Source organism: Salvelinus sp. IW2-2015, linkage group LG22 (assembly GCF_002910315.2).
Source record: "Salvelinus sp. IW2-2015 linkage group LG22, ASM291031v2, whole genome shotgun sequence".
Taxonomy (NCBI): Eukaryota; Metazoa; Chordata; class Actinopteri; order Salmoniformes; family Salmonidae; genus Salvelinus; species Salvelinus sp. IW2-2015.
Window position 1 is genome coordinate 21,436,657 of NC_036862.1, and position 10,940 is coordinate 21,447,596.

General features: G+C 42.6%; 1 protein-coding gene and 1 long non-coding RNA gene across 2 annotated transcripts in view; one reads left to right on the forward strand and one right to left on the reverse strand.

Moving 5' to 3' along the window:
• The window catches only part of LOC139022819 (uncharacterized), a 278,818-nt gene that overhangs the window by 34,789 nt on the left and 233,089 nt on the right, over positions 1–10,940 (forward strand). The gene's annotated exons all lie outside the window — the stretch shown is intronic.
• Positions 1–10,940, reverse strand: part of LOC111949920 (protein unc-119 homolog A-like) — a 41,462-nt gene that overhangs the window by 8,708 nt on the left and 21,814 nt on the right.

The following is a 10,940-nucleotide window of genomic DNA, read 5'->3' on the forward strand; positions in this document are numbered from 1 at the left end:
ATTGGGAGGTCCAGGGAGGGCTTTGTGATGGCCACTCTAATACTTTGACTTTGTTGTCCTTAGCCATTTTGCCACAACTTTGGAAGTATGCTTGGGTCATTGTCCATTTGGAAGACTCATTTGCGACCAACTTTAACTTCCTGACTGATGTCTTGAGATGTTGCTTCAATATATCCACATATTTTCCTCCTCATGATGCCATCTATTTTGTGAAGTGCACCAGTCCCTCCTGCAGCAAAGCACCCCCACACACGATGCTGCCACCCCGTGCTTCACGGTTGGGATGGTGTTCTTCGGCTAGCAAGCCTCCCCCTTTTCCCCCCAAACATAAGATGGTCATTATGGCCAAACAGTTTCTATTTTGGTTTCATCAGACCAGAGGACATTTCTCCAAAAAGTACGATCTTTGTTCCCATGTGCAGTTGCAAACCGTAGTCTGGCTTTTTTTTAGGCAGTTTTAGAGCAGTGGCTTCTTCCTTGCTGAGTGGCTTTTCAGGTTATGTCGATATAGGACTCGTTTTACTGTGGATATAGATACTTTTGTACCTGTTTCCTCCAGCATCTTCACAAGGTCCTTTGCTGTTGTTCTGGGATTGATTAGCACTTTTCGCACAAAAGTACGTGTATCTCTAGGAGACAGACTTGTGGAGGTCTACAATTTTTTTTCTGAGGTCTTGGCTGATTTATTTTGATTTTCCCATGATGTCAAGCAAAGAGGCACTGAGTTTGAAGGTAGGCCTTGAAATACATCCACAGGTACACCTCCAATTGACTCAAATGATGTCAATTAGCCTACCAGAACCTTCTAAAGCCATGACATCATTTTCGGGAATTTTCCAAGCTATTTAAAGGCACAGTCAACTTAGTGTATGTAAACTTCTGACCCACTGGAATTGTGAATTATAAGTGAATAATCTGTCTGTAAACAATTGTTGGAAAAATGACTTGTGTCATGCACAAAGTAGATGTCCTAACCGACTTGCCAAAACTATAGTTTGTTAACAAGAAAAAATGTTTGGGGTCACTAACAAATGTCCTTGTTTTTGAAAGAAAAGCACTTTTTTTGTCCATTAAAATAACATAAAATCAGAAATACAGTCTAGACATTCTAATGCTGTAAATGACTATTGTAGTGTTTTGTAGCGTTTTGAACGGTCGTGTACATAGCACAGACAGGCCTAATACTGACCTGGTGCTGGTGGTTTTGGTGATCTCAAACAGCACCGTCCCTGTCTCCATGTCTTGATTAAATACATTATAATGGGGGACATGTTCTAATATCTGTACTGTATAATGTGATAGTTTCGACATAGCACATACCTGGTGCAGGGGGCTTGGTGATCTCAAACAGAACCGTTCCTGTCTCCATGTCTCGGATCTTGAACCGTGTGAAGTCGATCATGTGAAAGTTTGTGGGATAATGGACCTTTTTAATATGTAAGACCGGGGGTCTATGTCTAAGTCCAGAAAGGTTGTCTCAGTGGAGTTGATGGGAAAGCACTCAGCACTGGGATAGCCACACAACATCACATGTCTGCTGGAATAACAGACAAGTCAACAGATTTACTGTACATGTAGCTCTCCAACTTAAACCAGCAACCACAAATTCTGTGATTTTTACTTCTGAGGCCAACCTACTGCAAGCTCTGTGGGTTACAGTGGTTCACAAAATAACTGATGTTGATGTATGACACTTATCTGTACTACTAAGAATATTATGCCAGAGTCAAGTTTCAAGTTTTATTTGTCACAGGCACATGTACAGTGACATGCTTATCTTGTAAGCACTATCCAACAGTGCAGTATTCAATATCAAAATAGTATAACTAATACAAAAATAAAAATATAAAATCTTGAGAAATAAGAGAGGAAGAAAAAGACAAAAACAGAAGAATGTCAGGTATATTCAAGGTCAGTGCCAATACCAAATGGACAATGTGTAGTGATACTGGAGTATTGAGGTAGATACTGTAGCTGTAGGTGAATAACACAGTGATTTAGGGGTAAATGTGGTAAATAAACAGTAGGAATATGGAGGGCTGCACACTACAGTATATCTTCAATAATTGACCATTGAGTTCAAACACTAACTTACAGCTCTTAGGCTAACCTTTTCCTCCTTGGGGAGCACAGGTCATTCAGGTTCAAATCGGTGTGAAATAATACATTTCAAATGAAATGTTGCTGTCCCCTCAATAATAAACAAAGAATTATAGAACAGACCTACAGTGTTAGAATGTAAATATTCATAACAAAACACTGTAGACTATTACAGCTCTATAACATGATTGTAGGTCAGTTATATGTGTAGTGACTGAATGACCTTCATTTGCACTCTGACTCTGGTGCCATATGGTAGGTGTTATCTAACACCTAGCACGTTAGATCAGAGGCCCAAGCTGTGTCCAGGCATCGGCTAACAAGTGGTAGAGCAGAATAGTGCGGCCATTAAATCCTCATCAACACACAACCATGCTGCATCACGGTGTAAGAAAAGTCAAGTGTACATTCAATCTCTGGTTGAAAAAATAATGCTGTGCCGTATGCAAAATTGTAAGAAATGACGTTATTATGACCATTCAATTTCTATAATCGATGTCCCTTTTTCCAATCTGTCACTCAACCCCAAAAGCTCCACCCACATTTCTACAGCCATGACAACTACAACCACAGTGTGTTGGAAATTAAGGTGCTGTTACCCTGGCAACACTGGCACTATGTTCTTGGCACATGGCAGCCTTGCCTTCTTTACTGTGACCGGGATGTCTGATAAGAGTGATGTTCTCAGAACATGAGACGGCTACAGATCAGCTAGCTAAACAGGAGCTCCACGAGCAAATTGTATGAGCCCCACTACCCATACTGCAGTACAAGGGTTGCATCTCAATAGTCATCACCATGACCCATAGTACAAAGAAGGCCACATCTCAATAGTCTAAAGTGGCTTCCTCCCCTTTACTGATCTGAACACAGACAAATAATTTATGGAGGATGCCAACTGAACCAGGAAATTGCTTTCACCTGTTCATTTCATTCATGTCAGTGTAGATTGCCAGAAGGAGACGAGGAGAGTCTATTGAGACACACCCAAAGTGACCAATACTCCATTGCTCATCACAAAAGATGACAATGATAATACCACTACATTATCTGTACCTACTGTAGGTCCAATAGTCATTGAGCCATCTGAAGTAACAGGGTCTGAAATGCTGAAGGCTCAGAGTAAGATAGCATCAGAGACTGTCATGATGACTCACTGTAATGCTTGTATGAGCATGAGCTATTCAATCATTTCAACTAACATGGCGTGGGCCACGTTAATCAGCCATCCCTGATTATTCATGTAGCCTAAATATTGTATTCCCTTCGCTACACATCCCGATACACAATATACACCGCACATCATATAAGTGATCATGTCAGCTTCCTCATTGGGAAATCTACTTTCTGATTGATTTCTGTTGTAGCTTTAGCTTTGCCCACTCATCCAGTCCAGTGGGCAGGTAGGTAGGGAGAGAATACACTACATGGCTGCCTAACGTTAAATTGAATCTTTGGCCCCGTGAAACGCTGCACTGCAAAATGTGTGTGTGATTATAAATCCGAAGCTAACTGGACAGAGGACTGACAGATGCCCTGCAGAGGAGGGATGGCAACACGCCAAGTTACACACACACACACACACACACACACACACACACACACACCACACACACACACACACACACACACACACACACACACACACACACACACACACACACACACACACACACACACAACAACACACACGCTAAGTCAGCCAGAATTACAGATGGAGAGAGAATGTCATCAGACATTCCACACTATGCTAATTAACCTGCGCTAATTTCCCTCATCGTGATCCAGACAGTGTGAACATTTGCATAGAAATAAATGTACTCTACTTGTAAACAAATGTCATACCCAACGAGTCACCAAAAAGACCTGCAATCACAGCTCCTAAATGTCTCTACTTCTCTCTCCTCACTGAGTAAAGCCTGCATGTAATCATAGAATGGACATAAGTACAGTAATAGCTGCTGTTAAAATCCTAACAGACCTCATCCGCTGTACTTTTATGGCTGGGGGCAGTATTGAGTAGCTTGGATGAATAAGGTGCCCAGAGTAAACTGCCTGCTACTCAGTCCCTGAAGCTAAGATATGCATATTATTAGTAGATTTGGATAGAAAACACTCTGAAGTTTCAAAAACTGTTTGACTGATGTCTGTGAGTATAACAGAACTCATATGGCAGGCAAAAACCGAGAAAAATTCAATCAGGAAATCTGAGGTTTGTAGGTTTGCCTATCCAATATACAGTGTCTATGGGTCATAATGCACTTCCTAAGGCTTCCACTAGATGTCAACAGTCTTAGAACCTTGTTTGATGCTTCTACTGTGAAGGAGGGGGGAATGAGAGCTGATTGAGTCAGGGGTCTGGCAGAGTGTCACGAGCTCACTCAGGCGTGCCCCGTGAGAGGTAGCTGTTTCCTTTTTGTTTCTAAAGAGAAAGTAATTCCTCGGTTGAAACAATATTGAAGATTTATGTTAAAAACATTCTAAAGATTGATTCTATACATTGTTTGACATGTTTCTACGAACTTTAATGGAATATTTTGACTTTTCGTCTGGACTAAGTGTACCTGCGTGTCGTGAATTGGGATTTTTTAACTAAACGCGCGAACAAAAAGGAGGTATTTGGACATAAATTAGGGACGTTATCGAACAAAACAAACATTTATTGTGGAACTGGGATTCCTGGGAGTGCATTCTGATGAAGATCATCAAAGGTAAGTGAATATTTATAATGCTATTTCTGACTTCTGTTGACTCCACAACATGGCGGGTACCTGTATGGCTTGTTTTTGTGTCTGAGCGCCGTACTCAGATTATTGCATGGTGTGCTTTTTCCGTAAAGTTTTTTTGAAATCTGACACACGCGTTACATTAAGGAGAAGTTTATCTTAAGTTCCATGTGTAATACTTGTATCTTTTATCAATGTTTATTATGAGTATTTCTGTAAATTGATGTGGCTCTGCAAATCACCAGATGTTTTGGAGGCAAAACATTACTGAACATAACGCGCCAATGTAAATAAGATTTTTGGATATAAATATGAACTTTATCAAACAAAATCACTGTATTGTGTAACATGAAGTCCTATGAGTGTCATCTGATGAAGATCATCAAAGGTTAGTGATTCATTTTATCTCTATTTCTGCTTTTTGTGACTCCTCTCTTTGACTGGAAAAATGGCTGTTTAATGACCTAACATAATCAGATGGTGTGCTTTCGTCGTAAAGCCTTTTTGAAATCCCACACTGTGGTGGGATTAACAACAAGTTATCTTTAAAATGGTGTAAATACTTGTATGTTGTGGATTTTTATTATGAGATTTCTGTTGTTTGAATTTTGCGCCCTGCACTTTCACTGGCTGTTGTCAAGTCGATCCCGTTAACGGGATCTCAGCCATAAGAAGTTTTAAGGGTAATTTAAGTGAATCATTGTGTATATTTCCTCACAAGGAACGACAACACAAGATTGTGATTTACGTTTAAAACATTGAGAGAGGGACAGAAAGACGGAGTCATGACAAATATGGCGTGAATCATCATATCAAATGAAGAGGTTCCACTTTCTATTCAGCTGAATGGTTATCCTTGAAGAGGAGAGAAGGAGAGGAGAGGAAGAGATGAAAGGAGAGAAGAGAAGGATGAGAGGAGAGGAAGAGAGGAATGGAGAGGATTCGATGAGAGGTGGGAGGAGAGAAGAGGAAGATTATACATTGTAATTGAATGTTAAAACAGTTCTGTCCATTAACCGCATCACAGCAACAACCTGGTCCATGATGACCTTTACCAGTATTCCCTTGAGTAACTAGGCTAATAAAGATGAATAAAGCTATGGCTTAATTTACAGAGAAAACCATTAAAAATACATTTCTGCAATCCCACCGGGAGTTGAACTGCATGTTCAATACATATCCGTCTCAGTAGAGACAGCCTATTGATATCATTGAGCAAGGTGGCCCAGGTGATCTACGCATCTATGGAGGGTATATGAATAGAGTGTGTGTGTGTGTGTGTGTGTGTGTGTGTGTGTGTGTTGTGTGTGTGTGTGTGTGTGTGGTGTGTGTGTGTGTGTGTGGTGTGTGTGTGGTGTGTGTGTGTGAAAGTAGTGTATGTGTGTCTCTGTGTATGTGGTATTTCCTTTGTAATTAATACATTTGTATCTGTCTAAATTCAGTCTGATTGGTCCAAGCACACTTCCAGTATGCATGCAGGACAGAGCACAACTGAACCTGCATTGTATCAGTCTGCAGTCAAAATCAAATCAAATTACATTTTATTGGTCACATACACATATTTAGCTAGATGTTATTGTGGGTGTAGCGAAATTCTTGTAGATGCCTACATTGTCAGTGTATTGATTTCCAGTACCAGCATGGTTCAGTGAGTCAGAACATTGAGCAGTGGCTTACTGCTTACTCTTCACAGCAGAGGGATTCTCTCTGTAATGACTTCACCAAAACACTTCCTTCAAACTGCTGGCTGTGCAGATATCAGATAGGAGCTGCTTGGCAAGAGACTTGAGGGATGCCACTGCACTGTGCGTTAAAAGGGCCAGTTGACTTTGTAGTCTAGTCTACACAGAGTACCACTGTTGTCTTGCTGACTTCAGCGTGTGTGTGAGCGTGCGTTTGTGTGTGTGTGTGGTACTGCATCACAAGAAAATTGCCATACAGGTGGCCATTCATCAACCTGTAATGACTAAAAGGTGATATTAAAATGACAGGTGGGTGACATTAGACAGTTCATGAGAACCAACTCTAAAATTGATAGAGTTTATACTGTAACTGATAAACGTTTTTGTTCCCTGTTTGTGCGGAAGTATGTCATCCTAACGGTCTGGCACCTGATAATAATATGAGCTCTAGGTCTTATTGTATGTGCTTATGGAGGCATTGTAGACACTGTGTGTGAGATAGAATGGGCTTCACAGAGTGTGAGTCGAGCTCTATGGATCGTTCTGTGTGAATTAGGATCCGGCGGATACAGTATATCACTGTGTCCTCTGTCTCTCATCTAATACAGTAATTCACTGTGTCCTCTGTCTCTCATCTAGATACAGTATATCACTGTGTCCTCTGTCGTCTCATCTAGATACAGTATATCACTGTGTCCTCTGTCTCTCATCTAGATACAGTATATCACTGTGTCCTCTGTCTCTCATCTAGATACAGTATATTCACTGTGTCCTCTGTCCTCTCATCTAGATACAGTATATCACTGTGTCCTCTGTCTCTCATCTAGATACAGTATATCACTGTGTCCTCTGTCTCTCATCTAGATACAGTATATCACTGTGTCCTCTGTCTCTCACCTAGATACGTATATCACTGTGTCCTCTGTCTCTCATCTAGATACAGTATTCACTGGTGTCCTCTGTCCCTCATCTAGATACAGTATATCAGTGTGGGCTATATGGGATGCTTTATATTAGTGAGCTCTGCAGCACAGACAGGCCCTGTGGTTTGTCTGTGCGTGTGTACATATCGATGGATGGTTCTTTGTGTGTATAGTTTGGTTGTTATGTGTGTGAATCAAGGAACCTGGGTGTAATTAGATATAGGGTGTCACTGTCCTCTCAGTCTGCGTCCTACGGGCTGCCGCTGCTCCATATGGTCAAGGAGAATCTGGTTCGTCTGGAATCCTATGTGTGGTTCTGTCTGTGTATGTGTGAACATAAGGACCCTGCTCTATGAGTGTTATTGCTCATGACTATGAGCTATGAGTGTCTATGAGCTCTATGATGCTTATGAGTGTCTATGAGCTCTATGAGTGTTATTGCTCTATGAGTGTCTATGAGCTCTATGAGTGTTATTGCTCTATGAGTGTCTATGAGCTCTATGAGTTTATTGCTCTATGAGTGTCTATGAGCTCTATGAGTGTTATTGCTCTATGAGTGTCTATGAGCTCTATGAGTGTTTTTGCCCTATGAGTGTCTATGAGCTCTATGAGTGTTTTGAATAATAGGTGGCCATGCGTGTGTGTATCCTCTTCCTGTGCGACTGTGTGTGTGTGTTTGTCGTGTGCTTGCCCATGTGTGTCGGCAGCTCGGTGGCAGCCAGATGACGGAAGGCTCTGAAGTGGCAGCGTCTCCCAGGTTCCCTCTGTCTCTCTCTCTTAATGCCTCTCTCTCTTTCCCTCTTTTTCCTCCCTGAGAGGAGTGCCACTCCTCACTTCTTTTCCTTTAACAGCATCACCTAGCAACGCTTCTTCTGATGCCGTGCCAGGACATTCTGCTTTCTGCTCCACCTCTACCCCCTTTACGCCCCTCCATCCACCTCCTCCTCCTCTACCTTTCCTCCTCTCCACCTTTCCTCCCCTCCACCCACCTCTCCTCCTCCTCAACCCCCTTTCCTCCTCCACCCACCTCTCCTCCTCCTCCACCTTTCCTCCTCTCCTCTCCATCCACCTCTCCTCCTCTTCTACCTTCCTCCCTCTCCACACCTCTCCTCCTCCTCTACCTTTCCAACTCTCCTCCTCTACCTTTCCTCCTCTCCCCTCCTCTACCTCCTCCTCTCCACCACCTCTCTCCTCCTCTACCTTTCCTCTCTCCACCCACCTCTCCTCCTCCTCTACTTCCCTCCTCTCCACCCACCTCTCCTCCTCCTCTACTTTCCTCCTCTCCACCACACCTCTCCCCCTCTCCTACCTTTCCTCCTCTCCACCATCCTCTCCTCCTCCTCTACCTTTCCTCCTCTCCACCATCCTCTCCTCCTCCTCTACCTTTCCTCCTCTCCACCCACCTCTCCTCCTCCTCTACCTTTTCTCCCCCACCTGTCCACTTTGCATAACCAAGACAAAGCAGAGCTGAACGGATCATGTTAGGGTTAATTCAAATGGTAATGAAACACTATCAGCTGGTCTCAGATCTGTTTGTGCTGTATAGATGTAACTTATATGGTTGTTGTCATGAAAAATCAGGGTAATGAAATGCTATTTTACAGTGATCTGATAAAGTGGTGTCAGACCACTGGGCCTCCTGCTGTGTGTGTGTCCGTGTGTCTTTCTCTGTCTGGAACTTAACAGAAGGTAGGGACAGTAACAGAAAGGTTGCTGGTTTGAATCTCCGAGACAACTAGGTGTAAAATTTGTCTGTACCCTTGAGCAAGACACTTAACCCTAAGTAAGTTGCTCTGGATAAGAGCGTTGACTCAAATGTAAAAAAAAATAAAAGAGATGGGAAAGACATTTTACACACTTGCTCAGAAAGCAATTTGGCTGTTACTGCCTGAGGCTCTGCCTGTAATACATTACAGTGTGATGCAGAACACCTTCAGATATGTCTTGGAACAGATGTGTCAACATACAACATGGTACATTGACATGAACTCCACGTAATAGGGATGTGGGTTTTATCCAGGTTCTATGCCTTATGTACAGTCCTTATATTCATACACAGTAGACGACAAGGCTACAGGATATGATAGAGCCTCAGGTTATTCCAAAACTGGACACAATACAGCATGGGCTGACACTGATCTGCATTTCTTGCATCGAATGCTTCAAAGCTCACAGAAGTATTGCGGAGGAGTAAAATTAGACTCAGCCTTGAGTCATGCTGTTCTTATAGAAAGGACCTGTATGACACAAGATGGCCGTTCATGGCATTCATCAACAGCAAGCGACTGCCATATATAGTTCTTAAAGAAAGGGACCTGTTTTGACACAAGATGTCTGTTCATGGCATTCATCATCAGCAAGCGACTGGCTGTCATTTATAGCTCCTAATCCCCCAGATTAGCCAGGAGGAGTTAGAAGACTTTTCAGCCACAAGCTTCCTTCACATCTCCCTCTTTCTTTCTTTTGACTTGACTCGAGCTGTCAATCAACATGGATAAATACACAAGGAGACCTATTTACAGTACATGCCCAAAACCTAACATTTGACAGTCTCCCACAGGAACAAATCTACATTTGAAATAGTTATTTTTTTTCAGGATGATAGTGATAGGCTTATTATTATGCTTTTTCACACAGCATGTCTCAGATATGCTGCCTGTAGGCTACTGGTTGGCTGCCTGGCTGACTGTGAGGTGATTGGCTGGCTGGCTGGCTGACTGTGAGGTGATTGGCTGGCTGGCTGGCTGACTGTGAGGTGATTGGCTGACTGGCTGTGAAGTTCATTGGAAGGTTGTGTTTTTATTTAAGAGCTGAATGCAGATGAGATCTCCTCCCTCCTTAGCCCCCGCTTGGTCTGTTGTTCGGTCGGTGTGAAAAAGCAGCTTGATTTTGAAGGGAATGCGTGAGAGGGCCTGTGTCTGTTTGTATAATGGTCTGGGGGAGATGTATCAGGAGGCTTTACGCCTCCATCACACCGACAGCGTCATTGAGCAAAATGGTAAGCAGCATCATCTAGATATGTGTGCAACAAAAGTTCAATATTCACTTTCTGCTACCATTTCTGTCAAGCCGATAAATCCAACGTATGCACCACACAGAACGCACTGCAACTGCCTCTGCATCGCAATGTTGCAAGGCAAACGCAGAATTCCATTGGAATTGAATGTACTTCTGGTGTACCAAAATCCAATGAAGCTGTCGGTGTGATCGAGGCGTTAAGGTCTGAATTTGAGCTGCAATTGGCTGTGAGAGAAGTGTTGCTGTGTGGTTGCTCTGCAGAACATACTAGCTCTGTTCACAAGCCCTGTGATTGAACACTATGTTCTGTTGTGCTAGGCGCTACATCATGCTAACCACACACATCAGGGTAACTAAGCGATTGCCTCACCTATCAAATAGGTTGCATTCCAAATCCAAATGGCACCCTATTCCCTATCTAGTGCACTACTTTTGCATTACAAATGGCACCCTATTCCCTATCTAGTGCACTACTTTTGCATTACAAATGG